Raw genomic sequence first — 23,983 nt, 5'->3', positions numbered from 1 at the left:
CCAGCAGGGGCTGCTTGTACTGAAAAAGTAGGGGCACCATTTCCTTAATTTTAAACATTTCTTCATCATTAGAGGGGATGATGTTGACTTGCAGCCATAATGTTTCCCAAAGCATTTGCAGTGGCATGATTTCTTCAGTCTCTATAACCACCAGTGAGAGAAGTAGGAATTCCTATCTAAGGTCCCCATGGGGGGATGCTGAGGCTTACACTGGTCAGGAAGTTTGCTCAGGGCTGCAAAGCAAGTAAGGAGTGAAAAGGGAATTGAAATCAAGTCTTCTCTGAATCCAGAATTCTTTTACACTCAGCTGGTATTTCTCCAAGTGTTGATGTAAAATTGAGTGGTCTATGAGATGATTTGAGACAGTATATGAATTAAAATGAAAACTTTTTAATAGCTTAAAATTTTTGTATTAAAAAAGGATATAGCAGATTAGCATAGGAGTTAACTTAAACTCAGGTGAAACTCAAGTTCTAGAGCCCTTCTCCCTGGACTCCAATCCCAGTCCTACTAACTACTGTGATTTCCTGCTCATCAGTCTAAGCCTCAATTTCCTCATCTGTAAAATGGGAGTAATAGTAGCTTCTACCTCAGAGGGTTGTCGTGAAGATTCAATAAGCTAATATTGATAAAGTATTTAGAGAGGGACTTGATATACAGTGAGAAATCTTCAAGTGTTAGTTAGGGAAATAATAAAAATAGTACATTAAACTCATGACTGCATGAATCTTTTGAATTTGAAGAAGGTAAGGAAGAATATATGTTTTAAAAGAATAGATGATAATTTTGGAATACGATATTAATAGGTAACTAATAGAACAGATAGCAATCTGTATCTGAGGGTTCTGTATCCACAGATTCAACCAACCTCAGATCAAAGTATCTGGGAGCTCTTTGAGGAAAACACGGTTTCTGCTGCGGTGGAACGCTGGGCCACCCACTCCTGCTCCTGACTCACCGCTGTTCGCTCTTGCAGAAGAACGAGTTGGTCAGGAAACCAGAGCATCCATGGCCATTAAAGACAAGAGCAAGACTCCCGTGGAGCCAGAGGTGGCCATTCACCAGATTAGATCACCATCACCAGCTGCGACGTGAAATCTCTGGAGAAGGTATGTGCTAACCTGATCAGAGGCGCAAAGGAAAGGGATCTCCAAGTGAAAGGACCTGTTCCGATGCCTACCAAGACTGAGAATAACTACAAGGAAAACTCGGTGTGGTGAAGGTTCTAAGACTTGGTATCGATTCCAGGTGAGGATCCACAAGTGACTCATGGGCCTGCACAGTCCTTCTGAGATTGTCAAGCAGATCACTTTCATCAATACTGAGCCAGGAGGAGGTGGAAGTCACCATTGCTGATGCCTAAATCAACCTTTTTTAATAAGTTGAGTATCAGCTGTTATCTCTCTCTCTCTCTCTCTGGGAAAACATTCCAGAAAGTTCCCCAAAGTAAAACTCAAATTTGTTGTGTACTTGCAACTGTTTACTTAGCATTTGCATTGTATTATTACATGTGAAATAAATACAAATACAATAAATACATTGTGTTTATTAAATGTGAAAGTGAAAGTGCTAGTCACTCAGTCATGTCCGACTCTTTTCGACCCCGTGGACTGACTGTAGCCCATCAGGCTCCTCTGTCCATTGGATTCTTCACACAAGAATACTGAAGTTGGTTGCCATTCCCTTTTCCAGGGGATTTTCTTGACCCAGGGATGGAGCCTGGGTCTCCAGTGTTGCAGGCAAATTCTTTACCATCTGGGCCAAAGTGATCCATATATATAAATATCTGGGAAAAAATTCCAGAAAGTTGCCCAAAGCAAAACTTGAATTTACTGTGTACTTACAACTGTTTACATAGCATTTACATTGTATTTACTAGAACTATTTAAATAACATTTATATTGTGTTAGGTATTATAAGTAATCTAGAGCTGATTTAAAGTAGAGTGGAGATTATATGCGAATACTATGTCATTTTATATGAGAAACTTGAGCATCCATGGATTTTGGTATGTGCCCGGGGGTCCAGAAACCAATCCCCTGTGGATACTGAAAGAGATCTGTGTGAAGAAAACGTGTGGCACTTGTGAAGCACCAGTGTCTACCAGGAAGGACAGTGTGACAATGAAGAAGTCTGAGCCCAATAGGTGGGCTGCACAGGTGGGCTGCCTCTGGTTGACTTTCTGAAGGGAAAGGTGGTGATGGAGACTCAGCCTGTATTAAGACACATGCTAGTTTTCTACATCGTTTTGTCCTCTCACCTTTTCTAAATAGGTCATCAGGCAATGTTCCTTAGACTCAGAGAGCAGGCATGAAAACTTGCTTTAATAAGAAATACCCTTCTGTCACCCAACCTGACAGGAGAGGAAAGCTGCAGTGGTTTCTCGCCCTGTTTGTTTGAGTCAGAGGGGCAGGAAGATGGAAGCCAGACCTGACGCCGGGTGTCAGGTAAGGGACATGGGGATGCTGGGGCCAGGGGAGGAATTATCAGTTCCAAACCCAGACACCATGACTGTGAAAAGGAGACAGAGGAGAAATGCTTTCAAGTGAGTCATGCTGCTTCGGTTACTTCATTGAAATGGAGGGGTCACAGGTCTGTTGATTCGTTCATTCCTGTCCTCTGAGTGGCAGGAGAAAGAAATGGACCTGGCGTGTGTGTTGTGTCTCCTCTAGGGACAGGTTTACCGTAATGGACCTCTCCCTGGACTGAGGTTTTTGCTCTGCCCGAAGGACACCAGGGGGAGCATCTTGGGCTCCTTTGCCTGAGTTTTCACTTCCTGCTCCTTAGTGAGCTGCTCCAACAACTCACCCACCCAGAGTGACTCTCTCCTGAGACTTGTGCTCTCTGATAACATCCTGCCTCCAAGTCACTAAGAAACACAATGGCCTGAAACCTCAGAGGGAGGGAAGCCCAGTAAGGCGCTTCTACCTTTCTCATCCTCGATGACAAAGGCGCCTTATGCTCTGGTTCTGTCTCTTTGGACCGGCAGGACATTGGATGTTTCAGGCTCTCATTCGGTCTTTTTTATTTTTTCAAACTGCATGTATATATACATACACACACACACACACACACACACACACACGGCTGCACCGGCTCTTGGTTGTGACATGCCGGCTCTTTGTTGTCACATGCAGGATCTTTAGCTGTGCCATGTAAACTCTTAGTTGCAGGATGTTGGATCTACTTCCCTGATCAGAAATAGAAACTGGGCCCCCTGCATTGGGAGCGTGGAGTCGTAGCCACGGGATGACCAGGGAAGTCCCTCATGAGGTCATTTTAGAAATCTGGCACTTAAGAGAGGGCCTGAGAGTCAGGTCACACTAGACCACCTGGTTCAGACAGGCTCATTTTTGTCTGGTTCCTCTGGGGTAACCAGAGTTGATCACAGTAGAAAGTTACGCTGATCAACTGAGGCAAAATGTTAGCTTACTGGAAGGATTACTGCTGTCTAAAAGAAGAAACAAATGGAATAATCATGTTTTGGAAAAGAGAGAAACTCAAACAGATACCCAAATATACAGTAATAGAAGCATTTTTTTTTTTTGAGAGCTTATTGTGTTCCAGCCCTTATTAAGCCCCAGGCATGTACTAATTCATCTGACCCTCCCTACAATGCTGTAAGGTGGGTACTGTTATTATTGTTTGGGTGAAAGTTTTCAGAAAACCAACTTCCCTCACAATGTGACAATCTGACCTTTGCTTAACTGCCACTCTGAAGACCAGATACAGTGATTTGTGTCAAGCCTAATGCCAGGCAGCATCACTTCAGGTAAAAATGACCCCTGATTGGTAAATGGCCCCCAGACTGGGAGAACTGTGTGTACCTGTTAGGAAGTTCTCGTTTTGTGTTTCTCTGAATTCTCACAACTGGCATGTCTCTCTGTGGAAACTTGTAAGCTATGCCTAAGGAATTGTTACAGAAACTACTAGCTTCCAAAGGGGAGGTCATGATATTTTCAAGCCAGAGAAATTCCTGCCTGGAGTAGTTGTTGGCTCCTTGTACTTGGAACTCTCTGTGTGGATTATTGTCAGGGCTTCTGGGCTGAAGAAAAACATCTGATATGGTTCTGAGTAAACCGATGCAAACTATAGAGCCTATGGCTGTCTTGTGAGTTTGAATCTATATTTTCACTATGGGCATTGCATATTGCTTTTATATAGAAGAGGAAACTGAGGCGGTGAGGAGTTAAATAACTCTAAACCAAAGACACATGGATAATAAGTGGTAGATCCTTGTTTGATCCAGGGCACGTGATGCCACCTGGTCTCTTAAACAACTGGCCAGTCTCTACAGGGTACAGACTTCTGGAGGAATTTGCTCCAATTATTTCCAGTCTTGGGTCAGTGCAAGTGGGGAGAACCTGGACAGCCAAACTGAACCATCAGCTCATCTCTTGGTCATGGTGCCACAGAGAAGCCCTTGCCTTGATTGCCCATCCCTGAGGAAAATCAAAAGAAAGAGAATGGATGCCAACTGGACAAAAATAATGAATGTCCATAGTTCTTGAGTCAGATAGGGCTCCAAGGATGGCTACATAATGGGCATTAACCTCATTAGATATTTTCTGTTGTTGTTGTTGCTACTGTTGAACACTTGTGTCACTCAAGGGAACCTCTATTTGGTAGTTTTTACAACATCCCCTGCCCGATTTTGTAAAGCATTCAATGATTCATTCATTTATTCATGCACTCATTTATTCTCATATTTTTTCTCATTTATTCATAATTCATTTACTCACTCACTCAGTGAACACATTTAGAGAACCCTGGGGATGCAAGGATGCAGCAGTGGGGTTTGGTGATGTTCGGCAGAGAAGGTGTCTCTGGGCAAACTACTCAGTAGCTAAAGTTCGTTGGCGGCTGAGGACAAGAAGTCTAGTGATGAGGGACAGTTAGAGACCGGTGGGAGAGGACGGAGGCTGGTCGAGGGGAAAGTCTGAGGAGAGCCAGAGTACTGGGGCATGGACGTAGTCTGCCTGGGTCAGGACAAGGCCCTGGAGCCCACCAGGGGGTGCAGCAGGTGGGAGCGGGAGACAGACCAGGGATAACAGGGTGGGGCGGTGTTTGGAAGCAGGTGAGGAGGGGGCAGGCGGGGTTGTTAGAGGAGAAGAGAGAAGAGTTGGTGTGTTCGCTGAAGCATTTGCTGAGGACGTGCCCACAGGAAGTTCTTCACTCGAAAGTATACCTGGTGCAGCCATTGTGGAGACCATGATGGAGGTTTCTCAGAAAAGTAAAGCTAAAACCACCATGCACGTGTGTGTGCTAAGTCGCTTCAGTCGTGTCCGACTCTTCGTGACCCATGCACTCTAGCCTGCCAGGCTCCTCTGTCCACGGGATTATCCAGGTTAGTATACTGGAGAGGATTGCCATGCCCTCCTCCAGGGGATCTTCCCGACTCAGGGATCGAACCTGCATCTCTTCCATCTCCTTCATTAGCAAGTGTGTTCTTTACCACTAGTGCCACCTGGGAAGTCCAGAGCCACCATATGACCCAGTAATTCCACTCCTGGGTATATACCCCCTGCCAAAAAAACCCCCAAAACATTAATTCCAAAAGATCTACACACCCAAGTGTTCATAGCAGTATGATTTATAATTACCAAGATATGTGAGCACCCTAAGTATCAGTCAACAGATGAATGAATAAGGAAGATGTGGTACATATTACACAACGGAATACTCAGTCCAAAAGAGGAATGAAACATTACCTCTTGTGGCAAAATGGAGGGTATTAACCTTAGTGAAATAAGTCAGACAGAGAAAGGCAAATAAGATACCATTTACATATGGAGTCTAAGAAAATACAACAAACTAGTGAATATAACAGAAATGAAGTAGACTCAGATATGGAGAACCAACTGGTAGTTACCAGTGGTGGGGGGGAGGGGCTGGCAATAAAGGGTTGGGGGAGGTAAAAACTATTGCATGTAAAATAGGCTCAAAGATATATTGTACAACATGAGGAATATACCCAATATAATAGCTATAGCTAGAAAATAACCTCTCAAAATTGTATAAAAAGTTAAAGACAAAAAAAACTACACCTGGATCTGTAGTGTTGCCTAATAACGAGAGCTCAAGGCTTCTCGGGTGGTCGTGTCTGGTGGGTCAGGCCTTTGCTCTGGGGGCTGGGGCTCGGGCTGGGGTCTCTCACGTGGCCCATCTCTGGATCACTCCTTTCCCACTGCTCCAGGCCCTCCTCCACTTTGCTGTGCGTTCTCTCTGGGCTTTGCCTCCTGGTCACCTCACACTTTGGAATCTTTTCCTTCTTCACGCTTCACATAATGCCTCAGGGCATGGCTGCTTGCCTGGTTAGCTAAATTAAGAACTGAGTTCAGAGAATGAGGTTGGTGTCAGCGACTGAAGGTTTTACCTGTTTTAGGGAATATATTTATATTTACCCAGTCTTTGGGAAGTCAGTGCGGGAACATTAGACTGGTGACATTTCTGCTGGTTGATGGGGAGAAATATTTTGAAGCAGAAAGAGCTTTGGCCAGACCTCAAACCCTGCCAAAAATCTGGCTGAGGAAGGCCTTCCATAAATAAAAACTGGCCCCAAATTATGCATATTACTTTGTGAAGTAATAAACTCCTTGTCACTGAATGTATAGAGGAGAGTGCTTACCTGTTAAAGTTTTGTCCCAGAGGCTCCATTTAGAATGGACAAGATCAGTGGCATCCTTTTAAAAATGAATATTTCTGTGGGCCCTTGAAACAAAAAAGAAAACAAATACAAAAAAACACACTGTATTGTAATTCATAGTCTGTCTCCATTTCCCCTGCCTTTTAAGGAAGAAGGATTCATACTTATTGCACTAGTGTCTGGGCTTTCCTGTATAGTGCAAGGGGGGAAAAACCCCAAGTGCCAGCCAGTGGAGCTGGAGACTAAGCTGAGATACAGAGTGCTGAACTGAGCCGCATGAGCGAGGGGAGAGGTGGGTGAACCATGCAGGCTGCGTGTCGTGGAAAGTTTTTGGCCTGGCTTTAGGACTAGGAAGGCCAGTAAGATTTCAGAAAGCAGCTGCTATCTGTGTTGAGAATGTTGAGGATATTGAACATGGCAGAGATAAGGAATAATGCATTTTAAAGGCATCTTGGTGTTCGTTAAGAATGCACTTTGCCCCTTGGCTTTTTCTTTAGAGGCTGAGTAAAGACTTTGGATTCTTTGGATTATATATATTTTTTTGATGGACAGTAGTTTCTTTGAACACAACTCCATGCTGAGGCTGGACCACAAGGCAGGCTGGCATTTACAGGGGAGAAGTCAGATAGAAAACAGGTAAAATAGTGATCGGCCTTCGATGAAGCCAAAACAGGCAGCCCAGAGCACCCCTCGGCTTCACCCTTGTCCCCCGAGATACCTGCTCTGACCCCTGGGCCTCTGTGGAGCCCAGTTTGAAATCCCCCTTTGACTCCAGCTCACAGTCGCCTCCAGTTCTGGAAGTCATTGTGCAATGCCAGCCTTGCCTCCTTCTCAGTCACAGACACTGACCACAGGGAAATGCAGACTCCTTCTGGTTGCATGTCTGAGTTGCCACACTTTGGAAAAGGTGCCCTCAGCACGGAGGCTCTGGGCCGCGGGGTGTGGCTTTGTGAATGGGGCCCGCTGTGGTTCTGTGGAGCGCAGGTGGCCCAGCCCCGTCCCCCGCCTGGCCCTGGGGCAGACGTCTAGTTCCACGCCACAGCCAGCCCCTGGAGGAGGCTGCTTCTATGACCCACATTTTCCTGTTGCCTCCAGACACGACTTCTCATAAACTGCTTTGCTATATCCCGTTGGAACAAGACTTGAGGGCTTAAACCAGTTTGTTCAGCAGATCTGGGTGTCCTGCAAACAAGGGATCGTTTAAGATAGACTGGGAGTAGCCCCGCTCCTGGGCAGGCCGACTGGCAGAGGACACAGTAGGCTGCCTTCTGGGGTAGAATTGTTTGAGGAGTGGATAGGGACAGGGTTCGTTGAGGCTTAAGACACACAGAAGAATCCCAGGTGTGCAGCTCCATCTGAGAGGTGAGACGCTGGTTCCTGGGATGATGTGGCTCCGGGGTCCCCCAGTGGATGAGATTTGTATTTTCCATGCTACCCACCAGAGCAGGCTGGAGCCGCCTCTCACTGAGAATTTCCATACGGTCATGGCACTTCTGTCTACTTTTATCCTCCCATATAGAACCCCTAAAAAAAGAGACTTGTGATGGATTTTTTTAAATTACAGAAGTAATACAGACTTGTTCCATTAATCCTCATACTCACTACCTCCACCCTAATATTTACTTATTTTGACACCTTTGTAAAATTCAGAAATACGTGAGTTTAAAAGCAGTCCTTCTGTGGAATATTATATGACATCCCTTATATGTGGAACCTAAAAAGAAATGATACAAATGAACTTAAAAAACAGAAATAGACTCACAGACTTGAGAACAAGCTTATGGTTGGGGGAGGGGGGAGGGATAGTTAGGGGGTTTGGGATGGACAGGTACACACTGCTGTATTTAAAATGGATAACCCACATGGACCTACTCTACAGCACAGGGAACTCTGTTCAGTGTTATGTGGCAGCCTGGATGGGAATGGGTTTTGGGGGAGAATGGATCCATGCATCACTTGAAACTGTCACAACATTGTTTGTTAATCAGCTATGAAAAGAAAGTGAAAGGGAAAGTTGCTCAGCCGTGTCCAGCTCTTTGTGTCCCCATGGATTATACAGTTCATGGAATTCTCCAGGTCAGAATGCTGGAGTGGGTAGCCTTTCCCTTCCCCAGTACAAAATAAAAAGTTAAAAATAAAAAAGTCAGCCCCTAAGCTTCTCCTGGGAGCTCTTGTCTCAGGGACAACTGTTGTTAATGATTGAGTGTATGCTCTTCCAGAGTTTTTTCCAGGACAGGCTGCCTTCTATCTCAGAAGAAGGGAAGATCCTAAGTGCTCAGGCTACCGTTTTAGATTTTAGGAGACAAGTAGGATCTGAATGATTGGGGCTGACGAAGGCCTGGTAAGGTGCACTGGCCAAACCCAGTCCCTTGTTCTGAGCCAATGACTTTTCCAGCAGCCCTGCTCTTGTCTCATGGGCTCCATTTGCCCATATATATTGTTTTGAATGCAGTTTTAATTGTCCAGACCACAGTGGATTTATTTACTTTATGGCAGGTGGTGATGGACTTGCTAGTGGTGTCCAGGACTGCTGCAGGGCCCTTGGTGAGCAGACAGCAGCTCCCCAGGGCTTCCTGACCAAGAGCTGCTTGAGTTTCTGAACACCTTGAAGGTTTTCTTAATGAACTGAGTGCAGTGGTGGAGGAGAGCATATGGGGTGTAAGTCCACTGGGGAAGTATGTTTTTATTCCTGTAGAGATTTCCAGGGGTCTTAGGGAGGAGGTGTGTTAGTTTGCTACCACTCAGACCAAACTTTAAGACTAACTGTTAGGTAATGTCTTGTCAGTTAAAGGTCTTTGTTCTAGAAGTTCTGTGGGGATGGGGAGCTCTGTATTAGTAAACATGGGCATCCATGCAGTCCTAAAAGAAATCAACCCTCAATATTTATTGAAAACACTGATGCTGAAGCTAAAGCTCCAATACTTTGGCCACCTGATGCAAGAACCAACTCACTGGAAAAGACCCTGATGCTGGGAAAGATTGACGGCAGGAGGTGAAAGGGGTGACTGAGGATGAGAAGCTTGGATGGCATCACTGACTGAGTGGACATGAGTTTGAGCAAACCCCGGAAGACAGTGAAAGAAAAGGAAGCCACAAAGAGTCAGACACAACTTAGTGACTGAGCAGTAGCAAGAAAATGTGTGCAGTGCCCAGCACAGGGTGGTCATCCCTGCTCCTTCGGCTCTCCAGTTTACAGCTGTGCTTTTAAGATTACTTATTATCCATTGGGACCCCCTGGACTGTGCTAGGCTTCTCTCTCCATGAAATTCTCCAGGCAAGAATAGTGTAATGGGGAGCCAATCCATTCTTCAGAGGATCTTCCCAACTCAAGGATCGAACCTGGGACTCCTGCATTGCAGGCAGATTCTTTACAATCTGACCCACCAGGGAAGCCCCATCAATAACACACAACTATTATTATTATTAGCAACCTAAATTATATCATTACAGTTGACACTTAAACAACACCAAGGTTGGGTCACCAACACTACACACAGTCAAAGATCCATGTATAATTTGTAGTCACCCCTTCATGTCCAAGGTTCCATATCTATAGATTCATCCAACCATAGATGGTGTTCAGTTCAGTTCAGTCGCTCAGTCGTGTCTGACTCTTTGCGACCCCATGAACTGCAGCATGCCAGGCCTCCCTGCGCATCACCGACTCCCGAAGTCTACCCAAACCCATGTCCATTGATTTGGTGATACCATCCAGCCATCTCATCCTCTGTCGCCCCTCTCTCCTCCTGCCCTCAATCTTTCCCAGCATCGGGGTCTTTTCAAATGAGTCAGCTCTTCGTATCAGGTGGCCAAAGTATTGGAGTTTCAGCTTCAACATTAGTCCTTCCAAAGAACAACCAGGGCTGATCTCCTTTAGAATGGACTGGTTGGATCTCCTTGCAGTCCAAGGGACTCTCAAGAGTTTTCTCCAACACCACAGTTCAAAAGCATCAGTTCTTCTGGGCTCAGCCTTCTTCACAGTCCAGCCCTCACATCCATACACCACAGATGGTGTGGTACTATAGTATTTACTATTAAGTAAAATCTGTGTATATGTAAACCCACACAGTTCAAACCTGTGCTTTTCACGGGTCAACTGTAATTCAGTGATAAAGAATTGTCCTGATGATGCAAGAGACGCAGGAGATAGGGGTTCGATCCCTGAGTTTGGAAGATTCCCTGGAAGAGGAAATGGCAACCCGCTCCAGCATTCTTGCCTGAAAAATCCTATCAGCAGAGAGCCTGGTTGGCTATAGTCTGTGGAGTTGCAAAGAGTTGGACACAACTGAGCACACATGCATATTATTAGATTATTAGTATTAACTGCAAACATACCTCCTGTGTGTCAGGCACACTTGGCATACACTGATGGACAAAAGAAATATTCCTGCCTTCATAAAGCTTATGGGCTTCCCTGGTGGCTCAGTCAGTAAAGAGTCCACCTGAAAATACAGGAGACTGACTGCAATGTAGGAGACCTGGGTTCGATCCCTTGGTTGGGAAGATCCCCTGAAGAAGGAAATGGCAACCCATCCCAATATTCTTTCCCAGGAAACCCCATGGGCCTGGTAGGCTACTTTCCATTGGGTCTACAAGAATTGAACACAACTTAGTGACTAAACTACATAAAGCTTACAACCATTGGGAAAAGAAAGATGTGAACAATATACAAAATGTGCAAGTAGATTTTGCTGTGTTTTGAATACTGGTAAATGTTATGGCAGAAAGGAAAGAAAAATTGGGAGTGTGGGCAAGGGGTGAGGAACAGGTGTGGTTTTCAGTAAGATTGCTCTGGGTAGACCCCATGAGAAGATAAGATTTGAGTCAAGTCTTAAAAAAGATATGGTAATTAGAGAAATTCTTCAGTTCAGTTCAGTTCAGTTCAGTCGCTCAGTCGTGTCCAACTCTTTGCGACCCCATGAATTGCAGCACGCCAGGCCTCCCTGTCCATCACCAACTCCTGGAGCTTGCTCACACTCATGTCCATTGAGTTGGTGATGCCATCCATCCACCTCATCCTCTGTCGTCCCCTTCTCCTTCTGCCCCCAATCCCTCCCAGCATCAGGGTCTTTTCCAATGAGTCAACTCTTCACATGAGGTGGCCAAAGTACTGGAGTTTCAGCTTTAGCATCATTCCTTCTTAGGGAGTAAGAAAATTTGGCCATAGTCCTTGAATAAGGACTTACGTTCTCAGTGCTTCCCTTCCCTGCACCAAGCCAAATATATTTATGTCACTCTTAATAATTTTAGGAAGCCAAAAGTAAATTCTTCATCAGGAAACAGTTGGGGGGCGGGGCAGAAATGGGAAGGCTCCAGAGTAGATGGTGAGAGTGGGCTCTTCCTGAAAGAAGAAATGACCAGAGGTCAACAATGACAGAGCCGTGCCTGGCTGGATAGAATGGTGGGGATGCTGAGTGCCATGCACGGCCATGGAGTGAGACTGGAACAGCATGGGTCTGAGTTCTGGGGTCTGAGAATACTAACTCACGGATGTGACTGGGGACCATCTCTCCCCTTCCCCCATCCCTGGACATTCCCTCCTTAAATCCCATTGTGGGGAATACAGATGGTCCTCGGCTTACGATAGTTGGACGTTTTCTATTTTATAGTGGTGTAAAAGCACTTCTCATTCGGTAGAGACCAGACTTCAAATTTTGAGTTTTGACATTTTCCAGGGTTAGCCACCTTGGCTATGTGGTACCACCAGTGTGGTACCACCTTGTGATGCTGAGCAGGGTAGCTGCTGCAGCTACCAGTCAGCTCCCAATCAGCCCTGTGATCATCAGGGTAAACAACCAATACACTTACAACCATCCTGCATCCATTCAGGCATTTTGGTTTTCACTTTAAGTACAGTATTCAATAAATTACATGAGATATTCAGCACTTTATTATAAAGTTGGCTTTTTGTTCAATGATTCTGTCCAACCGTAGGCAAGTGTAACTGTTCTGAGCATGCTTAAGCTAGGCTAGGCTAAGCTCGGAGAAGGCAATGGCTCCTCACTCCAGTACTCTTGCCTGGAAAATCCCACGGATGGAGGAGCCTGGTGGGCTACAGTCCATGGGGTTGCACAGAGTTGGACACGACTGAGTGACTTCACTTTCACTTTTCACTTTCATGCACTGGAGAAGGAAATGGCAACCCACTCCAGTGTTCTTGCCTGGAGAATCCCAGGGACGGCGGAGCCTGGTGGGCTGCCCTCTATGAGGTCACACAGAGTCGGACACGACTGAAGCGACTTAGCAGCAGCAGCAGCAGCAGCAGGCTAAACTAGGAGGTTTGGTAGGTTAGGTGTATTGAAGGTGCTTTCAACTTATGATCTTTTCCATTTATGAAGGGTTTATCTGACACGAACCCATTGTAAGTCAAAGAAGATCTGTACATTATTTTGGTTTCCTCTTTTAAATCATACACAGAGCCAAGAGGAGTAACACAGTAAACTAAATCAACATCGTATTAGCGATTTATCAGTTTTTGCTCTCTGCACGAAGAAACTAGGAATATAGGACTTTGAGAAAAGGGAGAAGGAGAGGTGGGAAAGGATTTGGGGAAAGGGGAGGTCCAGGCACTGCAGCGAACCAAGCAGACCTGTCTGAGTCTACCCTGCTCAGTTATATCCACTTTCCAATGGAGAACTGGAGGAAAGTTGCTTCACCGACACAGATGGGTTCCTGATTGAAATAGAGTTGACATTTGAAGAACAAGGGTTTGGATTGCTTGGGTCCACTTATACATGGATTTTTTCCCACAAATATGTACCACAGTATGTACAATTCTCAGGTTGTTTGAAGCTACTGATGCAGACAGGGGATATGGAGGAAGCAAGTGTAGAGATGACTGTAAGTTCAGACTTTTGACTTTGCGAAGGAGCAGCACATCAACTCCTGCACTGTTTAAGGGTCAACTGTATAAGGCAGTTTTTGAAAAGTCAAGAAAAGCCTGCTGATTGAGAACTGATGAGGAGAGAGTGCCTTCTTTTAAATCCCTGAGCTAAGGAGAAAAATACCCTCTCTTCTTCTGGTTTCTTGCCGAGTTAAAAGTTGGATCCCTACAGTCTCTACAAGTAGAGATCTTGACCCAGAGTTTTCCACAGGATTCTGCATCCTGAGGATAAGTAATTTTGGGGGGCTGATTATTCTGTATTGACTGTCCTCCCCATGGGATGTACTGAGCAAATGTAACATTCAATTTGTCCCTCTCCCAGCTCAATAATTCTTTCTATTGTCCTTTTCAAAAAGCCCCTTTGGAGGGAGGATCCCTCCCTGCCTATCACAGTCATGTAAGTACTACGTTTGATTTATTTGAATGACAATAGCCCAGTGTCTACCAGCAGAGTCTGCAGGTAGGAGATGGTTTGTATTAGTTACATGGCTGAATCCTGTCAGATGAATGGATAATTATAACAGTTTATGCTCAGTTGATACTTGTGTGTGCATGTTAAGTCACTTCAGTTGTGTCTGACTCTGTTCAACCCTATGGATCGTAGCCCATCAGGCTCTTCTGTCCAAGGGATTCTCCAGGAAAGAACACTGGAGGGGGTTGCCATGCCCTCCTGCAGGGGATCTTCCCAACCTAGAGATCGAACTTATGTCTTTAATGCTTCCTGCACTGGAAGGCAGGTTATTTATCACCAGCGCCACCTGGGAAACCCCAATTGATGTTCAGGAGATTTCAAAAGGCTTTCCACACAGTGCTCACTTAATCCTCATAACATCTTGGTAAACATTTTCCTTGTTCTCAATTTAAACATGAAGAACATACTCAGAAAGGTTAGGTGACCCATCTAAAGCCACACAGCTGAGGAGTGGAACTTGTGTCCTGCTCTGGATTCTTGCTAGGTCTCACTAATCTGAGCTAGGGTTCAAGTCTGTCCATACCAGGCAACACGAAAGCCCTCTTGGATGTTTGAATCCTTGTTTGAATATACTCTCTACCGTAGATAATTAATACAAATGATTGGTCAGAATGTCCTGCAATGAAAATGAACTCTTAACCTGGATGACTCAAAGAGAAGAATGACAAGAAGTCATTCTTCTAGTCAGGGAATCAGGGAGGATCTCTGTCCCTGAATAACCCCCAATAACCTTATTCCCATCCTCTCACCAAATTTTATGGCTTTGAGATATGTTATTAAAAATGGCATCACACATACGTTTCATAAAGGAAAAGTGATGAGACTTTGCTTCTGCTCTTGGGCATTTTGCTCTCTGGAATACCATTCACTGATCAAACCTGGTCTAATGTAATGGTTCTCAAATTTTAACGGTCATGAAAAGCCACTCAGAGGGCTTGTTAAAAGTGGAGTTTCCTTAGTCATGCTTGCCATTCTGATTTAGGGGGTGTGTATTCAGCATCACTTCAAGGTGGTTCTGATGCCCACTAAACATATCTGCAGGGACACTGGCTTGGAGTCACTCAGAAAACTGCTCCTTTCGTGACTTGAAGCTTTCAGAACACCAGTCGGGAGCTCCAAAAGTCAACACCTTGTGGATTCTCACCTAAGTCTGCCTCAGGTCACTTTGAAGGTTTACTTGAATTGCTTACCTTGGCTGATGGCCGAGGTTTCTCACCACGGACTTACCGTGGTGTGTGGATTTTGTATTTGGTTGGAACTCTGGGGCCAGGGGCCAGGGATGGATCTCTTCTCCAAATACCTTCTACTTTTTACAATCATCAAAAGCACTATCTGTGTCTGAAGGTCATTGACCTAAATGTCCCACTAAATGACTAAAAATGGTGCAAGGAATCCTTAGTGATGGCCCAAATTCTGCACCTGCTCCTCTTCTTTCCTTGTTAAATATTTGCTGTCTGTCTGAACTGGGAAAGGTTATTTCACACCAGAAGCAAATGGGGATGGTTTTGGCTGATGCCTCTTTGTACTTCTGTGTGGTTTTATTTTCTTGAGAAGTGCACCGTGGGTAGAAGTGTTGTCTCTGCCTCCTACTAAAGGGCTATTCATAAAAGTGCCCCTCGGGTCAATCAGCTTGTTTTGTCTGTTCTGTGGCTTTATGGAGCCTCTGTTTGCTCACCTGTAGCAGATGTTCTTGGATTCCAGATGTTTTTAAGAATCTTTCTCTGTGGGCCTATGTAATGCTATACAGCAGCAATAACCCTTAAAGGTGTGTGACTTTGTAAGAAGTTCTGATTGCTTATTGTTTGGAAAGTGTTTGTGGTCCCTAATTAAGCATTTCATTATCTGCTGTCAAGGTCTTTTGGTCTGTAAATGGACTGTATTGAGTTGAATTGTTTTTCCAAATTCAACATGGTTTTACGTCTGTGTTTGGCGATATGTGAATTTTGTTAAATTGAGACCCACATATGAGGCACTTAGTAAAGAATTTTTAGCAGATGATGACAGTAAAAACACACCCACAGAAACTTATCTCAATAAAAGTATGTTTATATTTTTAAAGAAACTTGGGAAAGACAAAATCTAGGAGACCTAGGAGTATAGGAACTTAATATTTCTAAAAGCACTTGAAGCAATATTTCCAACAAATACAAAATTAGACAATATGTTAACTTTCTGTTATCTATTACTAAACTCAACAAGTGTCAGTTTATGATCAACCTTACTTTTCTATAACTCTTCTCATTATTCCTACCCTGATTATTCTGAAGCAAATCCTAGGCATGTAGTAATACAACTTCATATGTAAATACTTTAGAATGTGTTTCTAAAAGACAAAGACTATGCTCTTAAAACATAATCATAATACACAAAATAATGCACAACAATCATACAGAAGAGAAATTCCTTAATAACATGTGGTATTCAGTCAGTATTTATGTTTCCTTAATTAATATCCTAGGAATGCATTCTCTTTTCTTTCTTTCTTTTTTTTGGTAATGAATCAGGATCTAAAAATGTTCCTACCATGAGATTGGCTAATTCTCTCTTTTAATCAACAGATACCCTCCTCCATTTCTTTTTATTGTTCTTGTGATTTTGTTGTTATCTTATCGTTTTTGTTGAAGAAATTGTGGTTTGTCCTAGAGTTGCCACAGTTTGGATTTTGCTGATTCCACTCCAATGATGATGTTAGATAAAAATAAAATTCATTATGTGTCCACACTGATATTTCCAACTGAAATTCAGTACTAATGGTTTTTATTTAATCTCTTATATTTGTGTCTTCTTTCTCTCACTCTCCAAAATCCCACTTCTTAACAATAGCAATATAATTACTTATTTGTTTATCCTGTACTACACACAAGACAATCTCAGAATAAAATACCAACACTATTACAAACACTATGGTTAGTGAAACTAATTTGTGGCAAGTTTATTTTGTAATTGTTTTTGTCTCTAGGTAGGTACAGTTAAATTCAGTGATATGCTGGTAAGTGTTCAGTAATCATATTCTGAAAACAAAGAAACATGAAAACAAAATCAAAATAAGCCAAAGCCTGACTTATAGCATTTGCTGACTTCCATGGTGCAAATAGAGCTTCCCAGGTGGCAGTAGTGATAAAGAATCTGCCTGCCAATGTAGAAAACTCACATGTGGGTTCAATCCCTGGGTTGGGGATATTCCCTGGAGTAGGAAATGGCAACCCACTCCAGTATTGTTTCCTGGAAAATTCCATGGACAGAGGAGACTGGTGGGTACAGTCCATGGGGCCACAGAGTTGGACATGACTGAGTGACTAGGCACAGCGTAGCATGTGGTGCAAATACATCCATGGGGACTGTTTGAGGCCACTGAATGCAGATTTGGGGAGACGTGTGCACAGCTTGTGAGACCGGGCTGGCTGGCTCCCAGGCACCCTCAGGGGATTCCTCTGCCTGATGACACTCGAAAGGGCTCTCACTGTGAGGTGCCACCTACTGGACACAGAGCCAAGCTCACTTTCCCATTTCATGTTAGAGTTTCAGGGATTGCTTTCTACATTTAAATTTTGTTTTATAATTATGCAAAATACTTGTGGTTTCAAAGTCAAATAAATCTAGCTTCCATTCCTACCACATTCACCCCAAGTCTTCCCTCCCCCATAGGTAACTGATTATTTTAAAATATTATCACAGATATTTATATGTATAAATGTATACTCACCTTCTTAATATATTTAAATATTATTATATATAATTATATATTTATATAGTTTCATCTTTCTATATATGGATGAATGCTTTCATCTAAGCATACTTTTCTGTATCTTGCTGTTTTCACTTAACAAAATATTCTGGAAGTCATTTCATAGCTATGTACAAAGATATACTTTGTTCCTTTCGAACTAAATAGACATTATTTTCTGAATAGACTCTGTCTTATTTAACTAGTTTCTTATTGATGAACAGTTGAGTTCCTTCCAATAATTAAAAAAAACTACAATTGGAGGAAAATTGCTTTACAGTGCTGTGTTGTTTCTGCTATACAAGAACATGAATCTGTCATAATTAAATATTTAGGTTGGTGAAAAAGTAATTGTGGTTTCAGATTGTGATTTTCAAATCATTATAACTAGGCTTAACTATATCTTTATTAATCAAAATATAAACCATTACAATTAACACATTTTTGCCAATGAGAAATAAGTTTGTTTCTTTTTGTAGCATAAAAATCCATGTTTTGGGATTCAACAAACTTTTGGAAAGCCTTTTCTGCCTCCTGCTGCTTGTGGAAGTGTTTTCCCCACAGAAAGTTGTTGAGATGCTTAAAGAAGTATCTGGTCGCGTGGAGTAGGTAGCCGCATGAATATGGCATCTGTAGCCCAATTTATTCAAATTTTGAAGTGTTGGCTGTGCGACGTGTGGTTGGGATTTGTTGTGGAGAAGGATTGGGCCCTTTCTGTTGACCAATGCTGGCTGCAGGCATTGCAATTTTCTGTGCATGTCATTGATTTGCTGAGCATATCGATACATGCTGAGATTACATCTGAGCATTCTCAGATGTAATGGTTTTGCCAGGATTCAGAAAGCTGTACTGGATCGGATGGACAGCAGATTACCACTGACTAGGACCTTTTTTGGTGCAAGTTTGGCTTTGGGAAGTGCTTTGAAGCTTCTCCTTGGTCCAACCACTGAACTGGTCTTCACTAACTGTCGTATAAAATCCACTTTTCATTGCATATCACAATCCAATTGCAAAATGGTTTGTTGTTGCATAGAATAAAAGAAGATGACACTGCAAAATGATGGTTTAAAAAATTTTTTGGCCTGCTCATGAGGCACCCACTTACTGAGCTTTTTCACCTTTCCAATTTGCTTCAAATACTGAATGACCTTAAAATGGTTGACACTGAGTTCTTGGCAACTTCTCATGTAGATGTTAGAGGATCAGCTTTGATGATCCTCTCAATTGGTTGTTAAGAACTTCCAAAGGCCAGCCACTGAGCTCCTCATCTTCAAGGCTCTCATCTCTTATGCAAAACTTCTTGAAGCGCTGTACGTTTGTTAGCAGTTCCTGGGCCAAATGCATTGTTGATGTTGACAAGTTGTCTCCACTACTTTATGACCTATTTTGAACTCGGGTATGAAAATTGCTTGAATTTGCTTTTTGCCTAACATCACTTCTATAGTTTAAAATAAATACAAAATAGATAGCAAATAATAAGTCATTAACAAAAAAATAAAGTGAGAAATGCATATTAATATGATGTATAACATAACCACATTTATTTAAGAATGTATTCCAATATCAAACAGCAGATTTCAACAATGCAAAACCACAATTACTTCTGCACCAGAAGTAATTCTATCCCCTCCCTCTTGAGCCTCCCTTCACTCCTCCCATCCCACCCCTCTAAGTCATCACAGAGCACCAGACTGGGTTTCCTGTGTTACAGAGGAGCTACTTACTCACTAGCTATCTCTTTTACCCTTGATAGTGTATATACGTCAATGCTGCTGTATTAATTCATCCCACCCTCACCTTCCCATACTGTGTCTACAAGTATGTTCTCTACGTCTGCATCTTTGTTCCTTCCCTGCTAACAGGTTCATCACTACCATTTTTCTAGATTCCATATAAACGTGTTTATATATGGTATTTGTTTTTCTCTGACTTTCTTCACTCTGTATAACAGCCTTTAAGTTCATCCACCTCAATAGAACTGACTCAAATTCATTTCTTTTTAATGCCTGTGTAATATTTCAATATTGGAGTCCCTTCCAATAATTCTTAAAAATTTATTTTTTTGAGGTTGACTAGGTAGTACATTCAATAATTCAAAATTCAGATGCCACAAAAGAGTATGCAGTGAAAATATCCTTTTCACTTCTTTTCCCCAGACGGCTGTATCCTATCTTTAGAGGCAACCTGGTGTTTCATACAGATTCTCCTATTTGTGTTTGCAAAGTGAAGACTGTTATTAACAATTTTACTTAGTAAGGGGGATAAAAAAGAAGGAGAGAGCTCAAATATTTCAATCAATTTCAGTCAATGATGTCATTAGGTATGGGATTAGGCATTAGGTTTTCAATTGCAGTTGACTTTTCTATTATATGTGTTTGCATTCCCCTTTTCAACTTCAAGAGAAGACTCCTGAAGAGTCCCTTGGACTGCAGGGAGATCAAACCAGTCAATTCTAAAGGAAATCAACCCTGAATATTCACTGGAAGGGCTGATGCTGAAGCTGAAGCTCCAATACTTTGGCCACCTGATGTGAAGAACTGATTCATTGGAAAAGACCCTGATGCTGGGAAAGATTGAAGGCGGGAGGAGAAGGGGATGACAGAGGATGAGATGGTTGGATGGCATCCCTGACTCAATGGACATGAGTTTGAGCAAGCTCCGGGAGTTGGTGATGGACAGGGAGGCCTAGAATGCTGCAGTGCATGGGGTCACAGAGTTGACCCCATGAACTGAACTTCCAACTTCTACATCAAAATAGCAGAAGGACAAATTTGTTAAATTACCTTTGTCTGGTTTGGAATAAGGGAATGATGATTTAAGAGGAGTAATGACAAATTTTCTCTAATTATTATGTTCTAATATGGACAGAGACAGTGGCATGCCAAGAATTAACCATTCTCTAAAGTAAATAAAATTGATTCAGACATGTCTTTGAAAATATACAAAAGACACCCATTTTGTTTTACTAGAGGTAGTGCAACAAAAGCCTAGCACTACAAAAGAAAAATCCAGACATATCCCAATTAGCAACTACCAATATTATGCAATACACATAGTGATGAGAGTTCATGACATCTTGTAGGGAGAAAAGTTCAAAAGTTCCTTCAATGTTTTGCGTGGTCCATGCTTTCCAGTAATCTAGCCCCAATGTGGTATCTCACACTGAATCAGGGCTGACTCTGTGGCCAATAGAATATGGAGGAGGTGACAGTGTGTGACTTCCAAGGCTGGGTCATAAAAGATACTGTAACTTCTGACTTGTTCTCATCAATTCCTTGCCCTGAGGGAAGCCAGCCACCAGCTTGGGAGTACACTCAAGTAGTTCCGTGGAAAGATCCAGAAGAGGAGGAACTGACTAATAGCCATATCCACTTGAATCCACATGAATGAGGCTCCTTGGAAGTGCATCTTTCAGCTCTAGTCTGACAACTGCAGATGGTTTAGCCCTGGCTGTATTTGACTGCATCTCCATGAGAGACCTGAGCTATAACTGCTCAGCTGTGCCCTCCCGAATCCCAGAGCTACAGACAGATCAGCAATATTCCCACTGTTTTATATTACTAAGTTTCGTGGGGGGGTTGGGGGGTGGTTGTTACTCAGCACTAGATAATTAATATACTATCTGATTCATAAATTAGTAGGAAACAGTAATTTTCACAATAACTTTGCAAAAACAGCCTTTTCTAAAATAATACTTATTGTTCTTATTCTTATTGTTCTTTCCTGATTAAAGAAAACTGAAACATGCAATAAAAGTGCAAGAAAAAGTAGAAAGCATTTTCAACCTACTATTGTAAGTGAAAGTGGGGTCCAGATGCTTGCCACTCTAAAGCTAACAAACAGGCCAAGTTGGTGGAAAGGAAAGTTTGCTTTATTTTGGATGCTGGCAACCAGGAGGCGAGAGGGATAGGCTATGTGAAGAAATAGCACAGTAGGCTCTGATAGTCATTTTGAAATTGGTCATCAGTGGTCTGTCCTATGGCATCTTGATTTATTTAAGTACAGTTAATCTTCAGTTCCTTGCTTTCTTGGTGGCTCAGATGATAAAGAATCCACCTGCAATGCAGGAGACCTGGTTTTGACCTCTGGGTTGGAAAGATCCCCTGGAGGAGAGCATGGCAACCCACTCCAGTATTCCTGCCTGGAGAATCCCCATGGACAAAGGTGCCTGGTGGGCTACAGTCCATGTATCACAAAGAGTCGGACAGGATTGAGTGACTAATTACAGCACAATCTTCAGTTCCAGGGTCAGTTTGCTTCCCTTTCTTGAGGCCAGTTCTCGGTGGCAGCTTATGTCTGGTCATCGTGTAGTTAACTTTTCCCACCTGGTGGGGGTTTCAGTATCTGCAAAAGAACTCACAGGATATGATAGTTCTTGAGAAGGAACTAAAGGTCTTTGACTATTCTTAATGACTATATTATTATTATTTGGTTTCTTTTGACTGTTTTCTTTTGTCTCTGCATTTTCTCACTTCCCTGATTAAACTTACTTGTCTAAAATTTTCTACAGACAAAAGGCAGGCAGAGGACATGGGGGTCTAGGCCCATATAGTCCTGTTCTATTTCACTGTTATGCTGGATATATATCACTGGAATATACTATCCCAGTTATACAGTTTAAAAATCCAAGATGCAGAGAGGGAAGAAGCTTCCCCAAGTTATACAGCAGTTAATTGGTATGAACAGTATTTGAACACAAGCCTGTTTAACTCAACTATATATTTCTGTATATTCTGCTAACCTTAAAAGAATGAAAAAATCTACAACAGAATGAATATATTTATATGCATAACTGAATCACTTTGCTATGCATCTGAAACTAACACACGTTTGGAAATCAACTATACTTCAATGAAATCAAAATAAAAAATTTAAGAAGGAAATAAATACAAATGCCTTTTAAGTAAAAACTCTCTGAAGAGCAAAAATATCACGAAGCCTTGGTTTCTGCTCATTTATTCATCCAATGTTTAACAAATAGCTTTTGAACACCTGTTATGTATTAGGCTCTGTGGTAGGGAAACAGAGGTGAACCAGAGAGACATACCTGGTTCCTGCTTTCATGGAGATTATGGTGTAATGGAAGACATTGACATCAAACACACACAATGAAGACGGTAGGTTCAGATTGCTGTGCTAAGACGTATGTAAGTGCATTGGGAAAGAATACCATAATTGAAAATAATTTAGGTTGATGGGTCGGGAAAAACTGGATATTTTAGTTGAGATCTGTAAGAGGTAGGAGTTAGCCAGATGAAGACCAGGTACCAGAATATTTCAGACAAAGGGAATATCACAAGCTAAGAACTTTCTGGAATCAAAGATAGTGTCTCTGGAGAGTAATTCATAAAGTGGAGAAAAGTGTGAGGTGAAGCTGGAGAAGGGCTGAGGCCAGATCACATGCATGACTTAGCCAAGGACATGCCACAAGGTTTCATTTCAGAAGCAAAGGGAAGCTCAGAGGGACTTGTCATTTCTGATTTGCACGTAAAGATCTTTTTAGCTGCTATGCTGGGGAAAGATAGAGAAGGGGAGAGAAGAGGTAGGGCACCAGCAGGGAGGTTCTCGCTGCTCTGCAGTTGGTACAATGACATAGTGCAGTGAACTAGGGTGATTCAAGTGGTTTGAGATTGGCTTGGAGACCTGGTAATAGATGAAATAGGGAGATGAAGGAATGCTTGCAGAAAGGAGCAGCAGGCTGCTCAAAGTGACTTTTATGAAAGTGGGGAAGACTAGAGGAAGAACAGATTTTCCTGGGGTATTAAGAGTTGTTTGGTATATTGTGATTGTCAGTTTCACAGTGGCAAGATGAAAGAATGTGGTCATTTCTTGGGAAATAATTTGTCTTATATTCAGTTCTAGTTTTGACAGCAACCAGCTGCTTACAGATGCCATTTATCAACCATTATCTAGGTCCTCTGCTTTTCTTCTGCTAATAAGTTTTATGTTTGAGGATCTCAAACTATAGATAAGGAAACACTGTAGCTGGATAACACTTAAAGATTAAACAAGCCATGCTAACTATATTTGAGCAGTCACCTGAAGGTCTCCTTTGAAGGAAATACCCCTACGCTTTTCCTTTTTGGTCACTGCCAAGGGAGTAGGGGCTTTTGTTCTCAAAGATCATTTGTTTGTGATAAAAATCTATACTATTTACTCCTCTTTGGCACACTGTCTCTGGATGTTTTCTGAGTAAAACAGTCATTTAACCGGTGAAACACAGAACTATTTCATTCCAGAGCATGCACATTTGAGGTA

The 23,983-nt window shown here is 42.6% G+C and overlaps 1 pseudogene; it reads left to right on the top strand.

Moving 5' to 3' along the window:
* Positions 1-1,008: 1,008 nt before the first annotated feature.
* On the top strand, positions 1,009-1,363 carry LOC105003742 (annotated as a pseudogene).
* The last annotated feature ends 22,620 nt before the right edge of the window (positions 1,364-23,983 follow it).

This window comes from Bison bison, unplaced genomic scaffold (assembly GCF_000754665.1).
Source record: "Bison bison bison isolate TAMUID 2011002044 unplaced genomic scaffold, Bison_UMD1.0 scf7180017864471, whole genome shotgun sequence".
NCBI lineage: Eukaryota > Metazoa > Chordata > Mammalia > Artiodactyla > Bovidae > Bison > Bison bison.
This window is presented reverse-complemented; position numbering and strand designations above follow the sequence as displayed.